Source organism: Anomalospiza imberbis, chromosome Z, assembly GCF_031753505.1.
Source record: "Anomalospiza imberbis isolate Cuckoo-Finch-1a 21T00152 chromosome Z, ASM3175350v1, whole genome shotgun sequence".
Classification (NCBI taxonomy): domain Eukaryota; kingdom Metazoa; phylum Chordata; class Aves; order Passeriformes; family Viduidae; genus Anomalospiza; species Anomalospiza imberbis.
Genome location: NC_089721.1, coordinates 46469178 through 46486718, shown reverse-complemented (window position 1 = coordinate 46486718; position 17541 = coordinate 46469178). Strand labels below are relative to the sequence as shown.

The following is a 17541-nucleotide window of genomic DNA, read 5'->3' as shown; positions in this document are numbered from 1 at the left end:
CCTGCATTCTTTTATAGGGTATTGAAAGTGACATTCTTTACATCTCTGTCCTATGAAAGCTTTATGACAGGCAAGAGCTTTAATCTCTTTGGGTCCTGATCCTGTAAATTGTTATCCCTGTGACTTGCTCGTTTCCTCACAAGTAGTCTCAGCATTGCCAGTGGGAATGGTTGTGTCAGAACTCCATGCATGAAAGAGCCTTTCCATGTTCAGGTCCCAGAGCTACCTTCTCATACTGTGTAGAGCATATAAGTTTAAATACATATGAACAGCAAGTATTTCAAATAAAAATACATGTACAACAAAGGACATAGACACCCGGGACAAAGGACCATTGTCTTAAATTGTTCTTCAAGAATTTTTTCTATTACTTCCAAAAGGACAGAAGTGTGGACAGATATTTCAGCGTAGCTCATTATTAATTATGTACTCATTAATACAGAAAGAACAATATAATGGATATTTTAAGAAAACTAATAAAGTAAGAAAGTTTGTCAGGTTTGGAGTTAAAGTAAGGTACTTGAAATCCTGTAATAAATACAGTTCACAAAATAACAAATCCCCAGAGAAACCATATGACTTATCATTTGAACTGAAAATTAGTATGTGTGCAATACAGAGGTGCTGGAGTAGTGGTTCACAGGTGGTACTATTTCCATGTTCTGCCAAGCATCTAGGGATTAGTTATTATACTCCATATAAACATCTTTACTGTTCAAACACAATAGCCAGGAAAGTGTCCATGAAAGAAATATAGTCTTCTAAATGAGAAGATGCTTCTAAAAAAGTTTATCATTCAACTCAAAGTTACTTTAAAATAAAGATATGAAACTAGGACATATGCCATTAAGGTGATTATCAGATATGTGCAGGGAAAATTTTGCGTCAAATCTATTACTTTCTGATCATCAGCAAAGTACTGGTAAAGTGCCTTCCTCTGTTTAATTCTCTTAAACCTTTAGTCTTAAATTGTCTAATACAGTATTTATTTAAGTATGTAGTTATTTGGTAATAATAATCATTACACACAAGAAAGAAAATAGAACTTTTCTATAAAAGACAATGCTTAGATACCCACAATGATTCAATGATTCATTAAGTTTTGTTTTGCACCCTGCTGCATTGCTTTTTGTTATTATTATTATTATTAGTAGTAGTAGTAGTAGTATGGAAAAGCTAATAATGGGGTTATTAGCTTTTGTTTTGTTTTTCAGGCCAACAGAAGCTCACACTAAGTTTTATGGGAAATAATAAGTATTCTAAATACATAATGCGACAATAATCTTACAAGTCTCTCATTTACATTAGACTTTATCTTAGCCTGTAAGTGATTGTACTGCAATTATGTCAACTAGTTCTGTAATTCTGATTAGCTCCTTTGTGTTAAAAAATTTAAAGATTACTCAAAGTGCTGTGTAAAGACCAAAGCATACTGTTCCAAAATCAGTTTGCAGACCATTATTTAAGTTCCCATATAAAAGCAAGGGGTCTTCCCATCTTAAATGTAAGTAATTCAGATGAAAGATGTACAAAGTTGAACACTTGCAAGCACGCACTACTTAAACTCAAGACTGAAGAGCCTGTGATACAATGAAGTTTAAGAGCATTTCACTGAAACTAGATTGTTTCCCTACCCTGATAAATCAGAGTGCAAACACTACAAGGGCATAGCTTTTAAATCAACTAAGAGCCATCTAAATCAAATAAGCTTCCAATATTTCATAATATCAAGCACATAAATTATGTAAACTAACTTCATCAAAGTTTAAACACTTACGACATTGATAGAGACAAGTTCGCCATAATTTACTAGAGATTTAACTCTTATTTGTTTAGCAAGTTACTTTTAAGCAACTGCACAGTCACACACTAAAAGTCTGCAAGCAACCTCAATTCCAGTTCACATAAAATGACTGATACATTCTTCAAACGCGATAGGAAATGTACCTAGGGCTTTTGTACTATGCCCACTATATTTTATTCTGACGCTGAATTTCACATGTACTTACATTGTAAACAGTTAGCTGTTTGGCTGATCAGATTAGTCCTTCGGATATTTTCCTTTCATAGGAAAAAGAAAAAATCCCTTTACTTCTTTCAGTCTTAAATATTCACCACCTGGTTCAACATGCAGCCGTCTTGAATCACACACATAACCTTCAAAGTCAATCCAATAAGCAGCCAGAAGACGCCTGGGGTGTGTACTGCGTGTATGTGTGCATGTGTGTGTGGTGCGCGTGTGTGCGCGTGTGTGCTGCGTGGAGGAGGAGAAAGTGGCTGAGCTGCTGGTCAGATCAAAAGTAACTGGACTCGTCCTGAGATCGTCCAGGAAGGAAGTGGCAGCAGGCGAATGGGAAAAGGCGAATAGCTCACAGCCTTTGTAACATCGCGGAGGGGAAGGGGGAGGCGAGAAAGGAATTCAAAATACACTCCTGATGAGGTGTCCTTTTCTGCTTCTCTCTCTTCCTCCTTTTTCTTCTCTTTCTCTGTGTCTCTATTTCACTACTTCTCCCGCAATCCCAAACGAATGACTCTCCTCCCGAGCTGAAGAAATAATCAGTTTCAGTCTCGCAAAAAAGGGGCGGGATTAGATCCCGAAAGCGTTTTAATAAAACAAACATTGAGCAGCAGCAGCGGCAGCAGCTCCTTGCCCCTCTAGTCTAAACTAGATTGATAAATTGCTCCACTACACTACTTTAATTATGTATATGGTATGCAGAATAAATCACTAAGCATCAGCACCTCAATCAAGCACTTTTTAAATGATAATTGCATCTTAGGTGAATCAATCTTTCCATTCCTGACATTTTGCTAATTTTAGTTTTACGGTGGGGGTAATGGCATATGCCACACGCAAACCTAATGACATCCTTTATTATACAAAGCGATGAGAAGGCGGCGAGCCGGTGCGTGTTTTCCCCCTCCTGGTGAGGTACCAGCAGCGTGCGGAGGGAAGGCAGGAGGGCTGCGAACCTGGGAGGCACGCACCGCCCGCGGCAGCGCATCTGAGGCCGGTCAGCGCGGCCGGTCAGGGCCCGGCTGTGGGGCAGTAACCGAGCTCGCCGCACCCGGGGACCTGCGGAGCCCAGGTTTCGCAACGTCCCTGCGTGTTGCATCCCCGGCAACCCCCGAGGCGGCACCTTCGGAGCGGCTTCACCTCCGTTGGGGAGGGGCGGGCGCCGAGAGGGGGCAGCCGGCCCATGGCCTCTGCTGCAAGCCAGAGGGCGCCTACCCCTGCGCCGCCTCCGGAGCGCAGTAGGGCTGCGGTCCTCTGGCACTTGCCCCCGCCCCCGAGACCTCCCGCCCAGCCCCTTGGCTAGGCTCCCCCTCCTGAGACCTGCGCCTGCCGAGCAGCCCAACTTTCCTAACTCATCCGGCTCCGCGTCCCGCAACATCGAGAACGGCTACGGCGCAGCGCCGGCTCAGCGGCGCTTTCCCCATGGTGAGAACCGGCCAGATCTGGGCCCGCTTTCCTCCTCGAGCAGGTCCCGGCCACGAGAAGCTGCCGGAGACGGTCTAGTGTCAGACTTAACCGCAGAAATGCAGCATTGAGAGCACGCTGTGTGTGGACAGGGCTTTACATTTTTTAATAGGTTCAGTCGCTTCTAAAACTGGACTGAAAGGGCTGCACTGTGAGTTTGAATCCAGATTAAACGCATGCAGTGATTTGAGCAAAACTGGATCTTGCACATACTTTTAAAATTTTTCTGTGGATAGCCAACTTTTATGATCCTTTGGGAGGAACAGGGGTGTTTGTAAAGGCACAGAGTATTATTTTAATGATAGATTAAGGTACTGGAAATAGGAACAGCACATGTGATAAAGCCAAACTAACTGAATTCAAACACAGAGATAAATATATATTTGGGTTATTTTAATACAAGTCCTTGGTCTCACAGTCTTTTCCCCTAGAAACATCTCATTGGGCCACTGACCTACTTCCAAAGTATTTGACAGTGAATAATTACCTTTTCAGTTCAACTGTACTCTTTAAAACATGGATGCTGAAAGCTCAGAGCAAAACAAAGCTCAGGTAGTTCTAACAAGCACCCTGCAATTGCTCACAATGCAAATCCCTAGAGAATACTGCGGGTCTCATCCATGTTCTGGTCTGTCTGGGTGAGAGCTCATGACTCTCCGTACAGTGACATGCTACAAATGTACCCACACCAATAATGACAGTGATACTCAAGCGCTCAGAGCCACCAGGCAATCTGATACAAGTCAAGCACATTGTACACGGTGGTAAGAGGCACATAAGCACGGCAGCGTTAGCACAGCCTAAAAAACATTGGGAAAGAAATATTTTTTCAGCTTCAGGTCTGTTGTGAAGCACAGCAGGAAAGAAATACAGAACATTTACACAGGTTGTACCCTTGTTATGCCTCTTCCACAGACAATTTTGGTCTCCCAGTGTGGCACCCAACTCTCCAGCAATATTTGTATATTCTTTTTGGCAAAAAATAGAAAATTATGTCAAGACTTCACTTTTGTGCTCTAACTGAAAATGACTGGCATCTGCTTTATTTTGTGCAGGATGTGTAAGTTTTCTGGTGTCTGGTTAGTTGGTAATGCAGTGCTTCAACTGGCAAGACAGAATGTGAGCACTGTCATATTTTGAAAGTAGTTATTACAGTAAGCAAATATTTCAGAAAATAAAAGTATACAGCAGTTTAGAACTTCAACTACACCTCCATGTGGGCACTTGTGGTCTAATCTTTTAATAGTTGTGACCTTCACATACTGGAGCACCTTAAAGCCATGCCAAGTTTTTGTCATGAGCACAATTCATCAAATCCATGTAAAGGACATCTTGATTTTTACAACAGGATTCAGATGCCAGAAGGACAAACAGGTATAAGGAAAGGGATCAGGATTTGTCACTCATTTCAGGGTTAGACAAGGCATGAACTTATGCAACATAATTTGAAATGTCTCGGTGTTTTTGTTTCCTTCTCTTTGGATTTCATTTAAAAACCTGAAATAATTTCAAACAGTAAAAAAATTTTGTTCTGATGTCTGTACATGTACTGAATCTCCACAAATGCACCCTTTTCAAATTTCTGGCACAAGAACTTTCTGTGGACAGCTTTTCTGCTGTCCACAGTCCATATATGGATCTGCTGACAACTTTTTTTCCCAATCTACCACTTGAGGCATGCAGTGTCTTAAACCATGAGACATCGGTCATAATGTAGTAATTATAAAATTAGATCGCCAAAGGTTTATTAAAGAGTGTCTCCAAGTATCTCTTTCCATTACAAGTATGATTACTTCAAGGTAACATTTCTTTTGATTATCAAAGTCCATTTTTGTTCTTTTGTAGATGCAGAACACATTTTTCCCTTAGGAGAAATGAGATTGCCAGCTTACATCCTTTAATGGTGTTTAAACTGAAATGCAGTGAGGTTACTATGAAATTACCCACCTCCTTTGCATCTTAACCCTGGGCTAGCTTGGTTTCTATTTTCTGTTTAATGTTCTGCTCAAATCCATTCCACTCTACACTTAGCTTTCTTCCACCACCTCCCTATTTGTAGGAGCAACATGGTATAACTCTTCTTTCCATGTCTGGCTGCTTTTAAACTTGGCCCATGCTGGGTGCAGCTCTTGAAGAGAGCTTTATGAAATTATTTTAAAGTGAGCTGGGGCGGTTGCCACAGCAACCCACCCTGAGAGAAATCGAGGCTATAGATTAATCTACCCCACAAGATTATTCAACAGTACTGTATTTGTTCTTCATTCATTCAGAATATTCCCTCAAACCATATGCTTTTATAATGAACAAAAAGATATAATCTCAGATAATTTCAGGGTTGTATTTCAGGAGCACAAATTAATTGCTTTGTGAACCACTGCAGTGAGATGGCCTGTACATGATTCTTTGCAAAATTGTTTAATTGCAAAAAATATATCTGCAAGGTATGCATTGCTGACATATTAACTGTAAATAAAATGGTGTGCCATTACTAAAATGGTGTTATCACCACACATATCGTGCAATGATTACAGAAAACCGTTGTCCCAGATGTTCCTTTAAGTATATAACACAGTAGAGTTTTGCTCTCCAGGTTTTGCTTTGAACAAAAATCTAAAAAATAATAAATAGTACTTGGTGATATTAAACGTAAAAAATATTAAACACTTACCACATACACCCTCTTTATTGTCAAAATCATCCGCCTCCAATGCTTTACTTAATCTTTCCCATGGTAGTTACGTCACAGTTTACAATTCTTGTTCGGCACCTTGGATGTTTAAAAGCACAGAAGTAGCATATTATTAAAATGCAAACCTTCAATATATTTTAGGAGATTAATGAAGTAATTTCTATAAAAAGAATATGAATCTTTACTGGTGTGCATTTAGGCCTATTTTACTTGTAAGTAGCTTGACGTTTTCAGAAGCTATTATAAACTCCATCTAAATCCTACCTCAGGGATGCTACACTATCAATAAAATTACAGAACTATTGATTTCAGGCTGTACTTATCCTCCAGTTGGTATTTATACTTTGACATGCATTTTGGAAAACACAGCCATCTCATTGTTTACTAAATGCCTGTTTAAAAGGCTGGGATTAATTTTAAAATGGTAAAGTTTGGCATATTAATTTTGTTCCTTCTATAAAAGGAAGGTATGTGTGCTGCCAACACCAGACATGCATCTCCTTAGGTCTCCTTTGAGGAAGGCAACCAGGTAGCACCAGCACTTTTTTTTACCCCAAATATTTGTTTTTCTCTGCACCTGTAGTTGTGGAGAGGGGGTCCCAACTGGAACAACTTGGTCTGGAGGGGCGACCTTTCTGGCCTCTGCCCCAACCCCTCGCACCTGCACACATCATTACCTGGGCTTCTTCTCATTTATTTATTGACTCATAATTTCTACGTGCTGGGGTGTTCCTCCGGGTGCGGTGGCCGGGAGTCACAGCAGGAGTAGGTACGACGCTGCTTTCTGGCCCCATCTCTTCCGGCTCCGCGGATCTGGCGGCGCCGGGCGGGATGGCGAGTGCCAGGGGCTCCCGGGTCGCGCCGGCGCTGCCGGTGCTGCGGCCACAGGCCTTTCCTCGTCCCCGTTCTGGCGGGAAGACGCTGAGGCGGTGCGGGGCCTGTGTAAAGCCGGCCGGGCGCCCACTGACGCTAGAGCGGGTGGTCCCGGCGAGGACGGGCAGCGGGAGCAGGGGCTGTTCTACTGCGGCTATGGCTGTGTGGGACTGGCCGGGAATAGCAAAGGGTTGGGAAGTCCTGACCAAAGGACTGCTTTGAGGAGGCTGGAAGCAGAACCCTGCCCTGCGTTCCCTGGCAGAACTGCCTTCATCGGGCTCCTCCGGAGCCTGTTCAGAACCTTTGCCCACGGCTCCGACCTTTGGAACAAGTGGGTGTCGCCACTATGGCAGGCTTTGTAGTGCCAAGCGGAACCCGGGTTGCCAATCCTATCAGCTCAGGGCAAGGATGGAGCAGCGGCTGCTGCTCGCCAGCCACAGGAGGGTAGGTACTTGGTCGGAGCCAGAGTCCCGTGGCTTCAGAGGGGGTTGGAGTGGCCAGACATGTAGGGCCAGTCTCGGGAAACTCCAGCAGCACATGACAGTCCTGGGAAGGGGGACAGATCGGTGTCCAGCAGGCTGGTATTGAAGCAGTGGAGTGAGTGAGATTAGATGAAGAGTTTGGGGTTAACATTAACGTAGGACATTATCCAGCCTTTTGGAAAGATGTTTTTTTTCAATTCACCACTCCCGCTCTCCCGCCCAACGCCCTTTTTTTTTTTTTTTTTTTTTTTTTTTTTTTTTTTTTTTTTGAATGAAGAAATGAAGAGATTTTTTTATGCTCCTCTGCTGATATTTTCAAGGGCCTTTAAATGGAAGAGATTGATTTTAGAGGGAAAAAGGCTGCCAAATGCGTTAAGTCAACAATGAAAAGGGGGTTTGTTTGTTTTGCTAAATTAATCCTGTTCTAGTAATCTGCAGTATTTCATTGTTACTAAAGGCAGTTTCTGAAACTGTAGTTTGCAAGTTCCAATTGTCCTTTAAATATCTCATAAACAGCTGCCCAAAGATATTTTTTCATCCAAGACATTTTTAATTGAAATTTTTAAAAAACTATTTTCAGACTAGAGATAGGAGATAATTTCTTCATAGACAAATACATTTTCTTTCAGAGATTAGACATTACTAAATTTGTCCTAAAGAGTGTAAAAATAGTATTTATCACTTTGTAAATGACAACACAGACTGATATTAGAATTAAATCTGTGTCTAGTGGTAATTACTCTTGCCACACATGCATTTTAGAAAAAAGTAATTCTTAAGGTATGTATATTTTTTAATATTTTTCTTCACAATGAGACTGAAATGGCATCTGAAGGAAGTCAATAGCTATAGAAATCTGAAATCTCTTGCTTAGTGTGGAACATGGAGCTTATATGCAAAGTCCCCTGAAGTTTGTTGAAATCCAGTGTACTCTGACAGGCTGAGATGAGACAGTAAAATGAAAGCTCAGCTCTATGTCACTGGCCACCCAGATCCAACTTCTGACTCAAAATTAATCTTTGGGTATGCTCTAAGTCCTGTTCCTGTACCAGCCACTCTCTCTCTTTAAGTAATTCAAATGTACTTACCATGGTATGCCACTATTCCACCAAATGCATAAAGTTTATATATACACATATGCATTATAGGGGTATAACTCTTGTAGCCCATGATCTTACTTAAGTGTAAATATAGGAAGAATTTGACCTACTAACCTCTCCCTTGCTGAGGTTTAAATATTCCAAAAATGTGTGTCTAGACTTGCCTGAAAGAAATGCATCTAGGGTTTTGAAGTTTTTCAGTGCTAGTAAGAAATTGGCAAGCAAAACTTTAGTCTCAGACAAACTCACATATCAGTAACTAGTTTCAATTCTTCCCTAGTCTCTTCTGACATAAAGTTAATTAGGTAAAATTTCAAGCTAAATGGGATTTTCCCCCCACCCCCCCCATGCAAAAACACAAAAATAAATCAAATATGAACTTAGAGTGGAAATTTGGAATCAATTCCCCATCTTAATATGGTTTAAGTACAGGAACGTATTTGAAGAATAATTTTGGAAATGCTGTCCTTTTCATGAACTGGTGTTCGTGACTATAATTCTGTATCCTCATATGCAGAAGCATCAGATTTTTTTTTCAAAAGCAAAGCATTTGGTGGAAGTGTAATTTACTGTGTGGTCTAATACATCTGTGATTAAAGTTTATCTAGATTGTTAAACAACCTTCACCCAAGAAATAAAGTATCTTTACTATTCAACTCGATTGCTAATACAGAAGAGCTATCTCTCACAGCTTCTAGAATTGATGCAGAGGAAGATAACTTTGCATTTCATTGTTAATTTATGTAGCTTTATAAGTCTTAAACCCCTATATCATTAGCTGGGTATATCTAAAGAAGTTCCTGCTAGTGCAGTTCCTTCTACTTATCTCTGAGAGGAAAGGCTTTCATAAATTGTTTCAGAATTACCATTTAAGTAAGGAGCACCCTTTTTATTCCTTCTACCACATTTATTTGTCCATGTGATTGCCTGCCACTGAATAAGGAGAATCTCTCCATGATTCACTTTCATTTTGGGAAAAGTTGGGAGGGAACTAGGAAAATATTTTTTAGGCTGCACATTCCTTCTTTTTTCCAGAAATGGAATCGCCTGACGAAGGTATTGTGATATTTTCAGATATTTTGACAAAAAATGCACAGCCTAAAACAAAAAATATGATTGCACCCCCTTGCTAATAGTTTGACACTCAAGCTTTTTTCTATCTTGCACCAAATGATGATGTGATACAGAAGCAGACAGCCATAAATGGCTAGAAAAGGCTTAATTAAGTATTCTGCAGCTGCTACAAATTAGATCAGCATCTGCATCTGTGCAGACAATGAAATTCATGGTAATTTTGAGGGCCAAGCAAAGTGGAGGTTTGTTTTGGATGGACGCCTAGCCACAATTCAAACAAAATTCAGACTGAAACATGTTCTAAGGGGGGAAAAAAAGTTGGTCAACTTCATCTCCTGTTGCTGAAAGCCACTGTGGTTTCCCATTCTGGCTTTAGATGTGTATTCCAATGTCACACATGAAATGCATCTCTTAGAGTATTCAAAATTTTTCTTTTTTTCCCCTAAAAAAGAATTCTCAGGAGTTTTCCAGATTAGACTTTGAGCTATGTTTTAGATAAGCAATCAACATTTTTGCAGTTTTCTGACAATTTATCTCTTTTTCAGATTTCATACCACTTTCTGGAACTAAAATTGGAGTAAATGATGCACAAATTTTAATGGTCAGTGATCCGACCTGTTCTAACAGAGATATTTGCACCATAAATTTAATATTGAATACAAGAGCGATAGATTAGTATATGGAATGAGGGTATGAAGGTATTACTCTCAAACCTTTTTCTACAGATATGCTTGCATGCAGATACCAAGAACTAATAGGTTATTCTGTGGACATTTTGACAAAATACAGTGATATTAGGTGTTTTCAAAATCTTCAGTACTAAATTAATTGTTTTGTTTAGACCAGCTCCAAACACAAGTGTTTATCTATAAATATGTCTTCTAAGGGCTGCTGTAATACTAAATCTCTGTTGTAAAAACAATAATTAATGCAAATATTTCATTAGATGATTTAGAGAGGCCTTTTGAAAGTTGACAGCTCTTCTTGATAAGTGAAGAACTCTTAATTTCTGTGACCATAAATGCAATTGCACAATAGTTCGGTCAGCTTTCAGACATGATTATGCCACTTATGTTAAACTATTTAAACCATCCATGAGTTGAACTGAGCATCCTGCTGTGGGGTTTTAATTCTTCCCATGAAAGTACTTTAAAAGTTGGTATTATTGATGTTAAAAGGAAACTAAGCCTCTGGTCATGTTTGGATCTGTACTTTGTATTTCATCTGAAATTGCTGTTGCTGCCATTTGATCTAGTTTTATCTTTGTACAGGGCCTGTATGATGCACAGATTTAAGTTCCCATTTCTGGTCTGTTATGTTATTGAAAATCTCCGCCAATCAGAGCAGCAAGTTTTGATTTCAGCAATTACTTTACAGATAACTACCCTAACATGGCTAAAGGAGAAGAAAATTGATTACTAAATTGATCTTCCTTCAGTTGGAAATTATTATTTTCAGGCAACTAAAAACCATATAGAGACAACTTCAGGGTTTTCTTCTTTTTTGTTAAAAAAATCAATTAACTTCATTCAAATATGTATTGAAACTTCTTGAACTGACCTAATATATTGTTAGCCTTTTTAGTTTTAGACTCTCAGTAACAAATAAATATGTTATGATGATTCTCATGTTTGTCTTTATATTTAAAATCTACAGCAGTTGGAAGTTCTGTAAAACCTCTTTACCTCTGGACGTGACTGTACTGTTTTCTTTGCTGTTGCTCAGCCAAAGGGGCAAGAGCTGGGGAATAGGTACATATCTGGAAGGGGTTTAGAAAGTTTTCTAGCTCCTAAAAGAGAGTCTTTTTGTGAAGGATCTTTTTGTACTCTACAATTCATGTAGGGGAAGATAAGGCAATGGGAATATGGGCATTTGTTTTAAATGGAGATTCAATGAGGAGTTCCCACATCCTTTTTGCAGGTTAAACCTAGCAGTTGGGAAGCTGTTTAAAGAATGCTTTTTCCCAGGAACAAAGAAACCAAGTGTTCCTTTGCCCTAAGTTACAGCCAGTTCCCTTGTATTTCTGTGGAAGGATACAAACCTAAATCTCATTTCAGTGAGATTGAGGTGTAGTATCAAATGACTAATGCATTGATTTAGTGGAAGGACACGTAATTAAATGGGCAGGTGTATTTTTTGCAAGGGTAGGAGCCATTGGTAGGAATCTTCTGATATATAAGTAGATTGGTTCACAGTCTCTTCTATTTTTCTCAGTGTTAATACACTCTTTTAGAATTACTGCACACAATAATAATTTGTTATTACCAAGTATTCTTTCTATAATAATTTTAAAATCAGGAGATGGATTGATACTAGTGAAATGGCTATTTGCATATAGTTGTATAGGACTTTTAAAAGAAAAGGAAAAGAATGAATGCTGCAGGTATCTACAGCAAAAACTATAGTAAGTACCTATTTTATGTACTTCTGTATTGTTATTTTTATAATAACAAAAGAAAGTAGAGGGAAATTAAAATTACTAGGGGAGAGTTTTTTGTTAAAAAATAGTCAAACCAGAAGATAAAATGTAGCAACCCATAAACAGAAAGGTTTGATTTGCAGGATTAAGCTTTAGCATGTTGGTAGCATACTATTCAGCTTTTAATTTTTTTGCCCTGACAGTTGTTTCAGGATACAGTGCATCAGCTACATTAACATTAGATTGCACTTCATATGCCATAAGTACAACTTTTAAGTATGTATGTAGAACTAGTAATGCTATATAGCTATATTTGTGAACAAAGCTGTAATTGCTTTTTCATTAATTCTATAATTTTATTAATTTATTTTTATTACTTTTGCCTGTGCAGTTATTTTACATCTTCTAGTAAACTTGGGTATGTTAGCTTAAATTTAGATGTTTATTCTTTGCAAGCTGTATTTATTGAACTGGATTTAGAATCCAGTGCTTTTAGGATTATGCATAGAAAGCACTGTGCTTTTCTCTTTATTGAAGATTTCGTAAGTGTTGCTTTCAGAGCTTGTCTCACAATGCTTAGTTGCTTTCAAAGGAACAAACTCATATCTGACTATGCAATAAATTGTCAACACTTTAATTGAAAAGGACAACTCCCACTGACAAACAGTTTGTGTACCTGTACACTGTAACAAGGGGTATATTTTGAGACCTGTCCTTGTTACCTGGTTTATGGTGAATGAAGAGTACAACAGCATTTTTGAAATGGGGTAGGAGCATGGAGCTCCAAGGTGTGTGAGTGTTGCCTTGACCTGGGAATCAGCCACAGTGGGGTGCAGGGGTGGGAAGCATCTGCAAAGCCATCCATTTGCACTCACCAGAACAGCTCATGGAGCCCTCAGGCAAGGCTCCAAGTGGCTCTCTACATTGCCAGCAGACTGGCAAAGAAGAGAGTTGTCCACTACTCCTAATGGCAGTCTGATCCTTAGATTTCCATGGTGACTGTCTCAGACCATTAACCAATTAAATTCTGAATAAAAATATTAATTAATGAAAGTCCAGGAAGAAAGTTGTATGCCTTTTTTAGGATAAGGTTTTGCCTACTGTATCAAGGGGAAAATTATAAATTTAAAGTATATATATGCATTCATATATATATATTTGTACATACACACTCTTTATATACACAGGTATACGTATATGCATGTGTATATATATATATAAATTTATATATATAAATGCACATACGCTTAAGCATAAAATGGATATTTTTCATGTTTAAAGTACCCTTGTATGAAGCTGTAATTACAGCTATTCTATTCCCCCACTGATTTTTTATAATGCATCTCATCTCATCTAATTTTATATGCAACTTCACTGCCTTCAGTGGAAAGTGTCCAGTTTTTACCAGTGTAAGTGAAAGTAGAAAGCTATTAAATGCTCCTAGAATGCCATGTAACAGTATATGAAAAAAAATTTAATTAACTTTTGAAGAACACAATCCAGATTGTGAATCTCTTAAATTGAGATTTTTGGCAAGGCTTTGTAGTTAAATCCCATTGTTTATTTACACGCATTATGGAAAAACTAAAATAGATATCCTCCTTTCACTAAAACTTGGATTTACTGGAAAAGGCAGTAGACATAAGACTGAAAGCTGAGCTACACTATAGCTTAAAAAAAAAGTTCTAGAATAAATTGCCATAATTTACAAAATTAACCACAGAGCTCTTAGTTAGTAGGGAATAGATGGTACAAAAATAAAAGAATATACCAGGCATTTTAGGAGTGATTTTCTTTCTAACTGAAATAGTTATAATGTTTCAATGCACTAAATTAGGTTTTCCTATTTCTTAATCTCTCAGTATTTCATTAATAACAGAAATATTTAAGAATTTCACTTAATGTGCTGAAATCTGTTGATGACAAAAATAAGAAACCAGAAAGACCAATTAAGGGTACTCATTTAAATTTAATGGTCTAAATTACCTAGTGAGTTACCTCTATATTTTGAAACATTAAACAATCTTTTTCTAGAAAAAGAAAGCATCTTATATTTAATTTTCATTTCACAAAGTACTTTTTCCCTCAGTGCAGTGAAATACAGAACTAACTTCAGTGGAATGTCATGAACGTATCCAGGAGTTTGTCACATTGATTACTGTTTCCAAGCCTTTAAAATCAGTACAGCAAAATGCTGATGACCTTAGAGCTTACAGAACTAAAGGCTCTAAACTGCAGGCTGCATGTTTTTTCTTGTTTTGTTTGGCATGAACAATGTCTAGCTAGCTCCAGGAATTGCTATTATGATTTACTGACTTTTCATTTAACAGTGCTTTGTTTTAATGACTGTTTAGGGGATTTGGTTTCCATACGTTACACATTATCTACCAAAGAGCAGAGCAGAGCTTTACAGGCATTGCTCATTTTAAAGGCAGATCTAATTTTGGGGGTTTTGTTTGTTCTACACTTCATATTTGATTAAAAAATATATCTTTAATATTTAGAAGTTTATGTTTTGACTAATATTTTATCCTATTGGCCTTTTATTCTCACATACAGTAGAATATATTTGCCGCAAACAAAAATGTGATTATTTTCATATAGCACATTCCAAAAATGGAAATAATGTCCTTTCCATCTTCTTGTCTCTGAAAATGGAGAAAAGGGATGACAGCTATGCCTGATCTGCTGAGGTAGAACCTCCCTGTCAGCTGTATGGGTCCCACACCAAGCAGCCTAGCAGAAATAAAACCAAAGATCAGGGATGTTTAAAAGGGCATTGTTATTCAGGTATTATTATTCAGCCTAATCTTAGACTGATGTATCATTTATTTTGATATGTGGGGAAGCACTACTACAGAAATAGTCTAACAGTATATTGATGTATGATTCCTTTTTCTCCCCCATTAGTTTTTCTATGCTGTGCAGTGACTTGTGACTATGGAATCTATTTACTGAAAATGATTAATATGGTTGAGTTTTCTGTCTGTTTACTCAAATCAATGTTTTCAATTTAACACAACAATTTGTAATGAATACTATGAAACACAGTTGAAAGAATGAGTTCTTGAAATAGAAATAATAATAAAACTGCTTTTCTCCTCTCAAAAATATTTATTTTAACATGTGGTCATATTTTCCTGCATTTTTACATTAAGTGAAAGCTTATTGTTCTAGAAAAAAAAAAAAAGAATATTCCCCCATCATCTAATTTCACAGTTTTTATGCAAATTAAGGAATATATACATGGCCGTGATTTGTGGTTTTAAAACAAGGGAATGTGTAAATTCGGGATATCTTTAAAAAGCACCATGTCAAGCACTTCTGTTATGGAGCCTGTAGCTTACAATTTAAGTTTGACTTTAGTATAAGGCAACCGGTTTGCACAATAAACCTTTGATTGGCTTGTAAAATGCTCTAAACAGTGTTAACTTTTTATTACAAAGGAAACTTAGTTGAAGTTCAGAAGGAATTTCTAAGCCTTAAAATGACTGCTGAAGTTCCAAATACTGAGCAGTCTACAGACAACAAGTCCTTTTCATTTATTTGGAAATTACCAGGATAACTCATTTATTTTAAAGGATGCAGATGGAGAGCACAGAGTACACCCTCAGCTAGCACCGTTTAGCTTCTGCTATTCCTGCATGTAATCCTCTATGTTCTTTCCATTCAGAATCATAGAAACAGTTGGAAAGAAAGTGACTATAATTATTCAGTCAGTTCAAAGAAACTTTTCTTGGTGACAGAAGATAAAATCAAACACTGTATCAAGTTAAATGCAAAGCACGCTACAAAGCTTATCTGTTTTCTCTTGAAGAAAGCTTTGTGAGAGTAACCTGGAGCTGAATCACCCAGTGCTGTGGTACGCAGAGCATTCCAGAGACATAAGAATGGTTATTTCATATTTTTTTCTATTAAAACTCACCAGTGCCCTTCTTCTGCTTCTCCAGGAAGTTGTATCTGTCAGCACCTGCTGAGGGCTTCGTTGATCAAAAAAATCAGGTAAAAAAATTCCTATAGAATAAAGCCAGACCAGCTGGCTTTGAAGAGAAGCCCCCCAGTTTGGGTTGTGTTTGCCTCACTCACCCTCTGCTCTGCAAACCCAGGCTTTTTCTCCTTTGGATGTTGACCTGTAGGCTGTGTGATGTGCGTGCACAAGTGTCTGGCAGGCCAAGGTGCACCTGCTTCTGTCACTCCTGAGTAAATTTAGCTGTAAAAGGTATCACTGACAAGAAGACCTTTGTCATTGCTGGCAAATGAACAGAGTGTTGCCATCCCCCTTCAAAAGTACTCTGCAAGTTCAAATGGAAAATATCTACGCGGTCGTCTTATCCAGTATCCAGGAATTCTTCAAGAGGAAGGAAGGCCAAGAGGCTCGTGTATGGCAAAAAAGTTTCCTCCTTTAGATAGGTATTAAAATTACATTATTCCAAGTAGAATCTATGAATAAGATGAGGCTGTGTTCTCTTAATTGTGGCTGGACAAAAACTTTTTTAATAGGAACACAGCACACAGAAATTTCAATTCAGATTGTTAAATTGTGCTGTTTGAATTGATTATCTTTCTCTTCCATAATTCATTGTGCTTTTTATCCAAAAAAGTATTAGAAAACTTAAACATATCACATAGAAGGTATTAATCTCATTCCCAAAATGAAAAATATGCAGAATTGAGAGTCTGAATATTAAAATCACGTTTGTAGCACTTATGCTGTCATAGTCTAGGAAGTAGCCACTTTTAAAATGGGACTTAAAGTAAATGTCTTTTGAGGGAAGTGATCAAAACTAGATATGCTAATCCTTATTGGATATTTTTAATTTATTTATAATAAGGGTATTTATAATTTATATCTGCCCCTTGCTTTTCTTTTTCTCTTTCTTCTTCCTGGAGATGGCTTCTGGTAATTGAGAGAGAAAGGTGTAATTTACACCTGTGTGTTTTCTCACAGTGTTAAAAAAAAGTCACCAACATAGGTGACAGGATTGGTAGCAACATAGCTAGATACTCCTTTTTCCACTTGAAAACTAGGCCATAAACTCAAGTGGCTTTAAAGAAAAAAAATCTATTTTTTTTTTATTTCTAGTATTTTCTAAAATGAATATAAATATAAATTCAAAAAATTTTCTAATATGCTATTTAGAAGGAGCTAAATGTTCCTTTCTAACAAATGAAGCAAAAATTGTGGATCAGGAGCTCTTTGTAAGATAAACAAGGTTCCTATTTACTTACTTGTATAATCAACCACTCACCAAGCTTTATGTCTCTGCAGGGGCACCCTTTCAGATAGGAACATGGACCTTATTGGCATCATCTTGTATCCATGGAAACATTTTAAGTACTGCTCTCAGTATGTACTTCACTTATTCAGGGTTCAAGAGCTGAGCACCAAATAATTAAGTGTTTTTATTATTTTCTATGTGGAA

The 17541-nt window shown here is 37.9% G+C and overlaps 1 protein-coding gene across 22 annotated transcripts in view; it reads right to left on the bottom strand.

Annotated features, from left to right (window-relative positions):
• MEF2C (myocyte enhancer factor 2C) overlaps positions 1-16197 on the bottom strand; it is a 128985-nt gene extending 112788 nt beyond the window's left edge. For 8 of the 22 annotated variants that reach the window (XM_068176633.1, XM_068176638.1, XM_068176636.1 and 5 more), the window contains exon 1: positions 2010-3010. The gene's annotated coding sequence lies outside the window, so the exon portion shown is untranslated. Of the gene's footprint in view, positions 1-2009; positions 3016-6149; positions 6249-16043 lie in introns of those variants that run through there. The other 14 variants (XM_068176641.1, XM_068176644.1, XM_068176654.1 and 11 more) reach the window with 9 other exon arrangements.
• Between the last annotated feature and the right edge of the window lie 1344 nt (positions 16198-17541).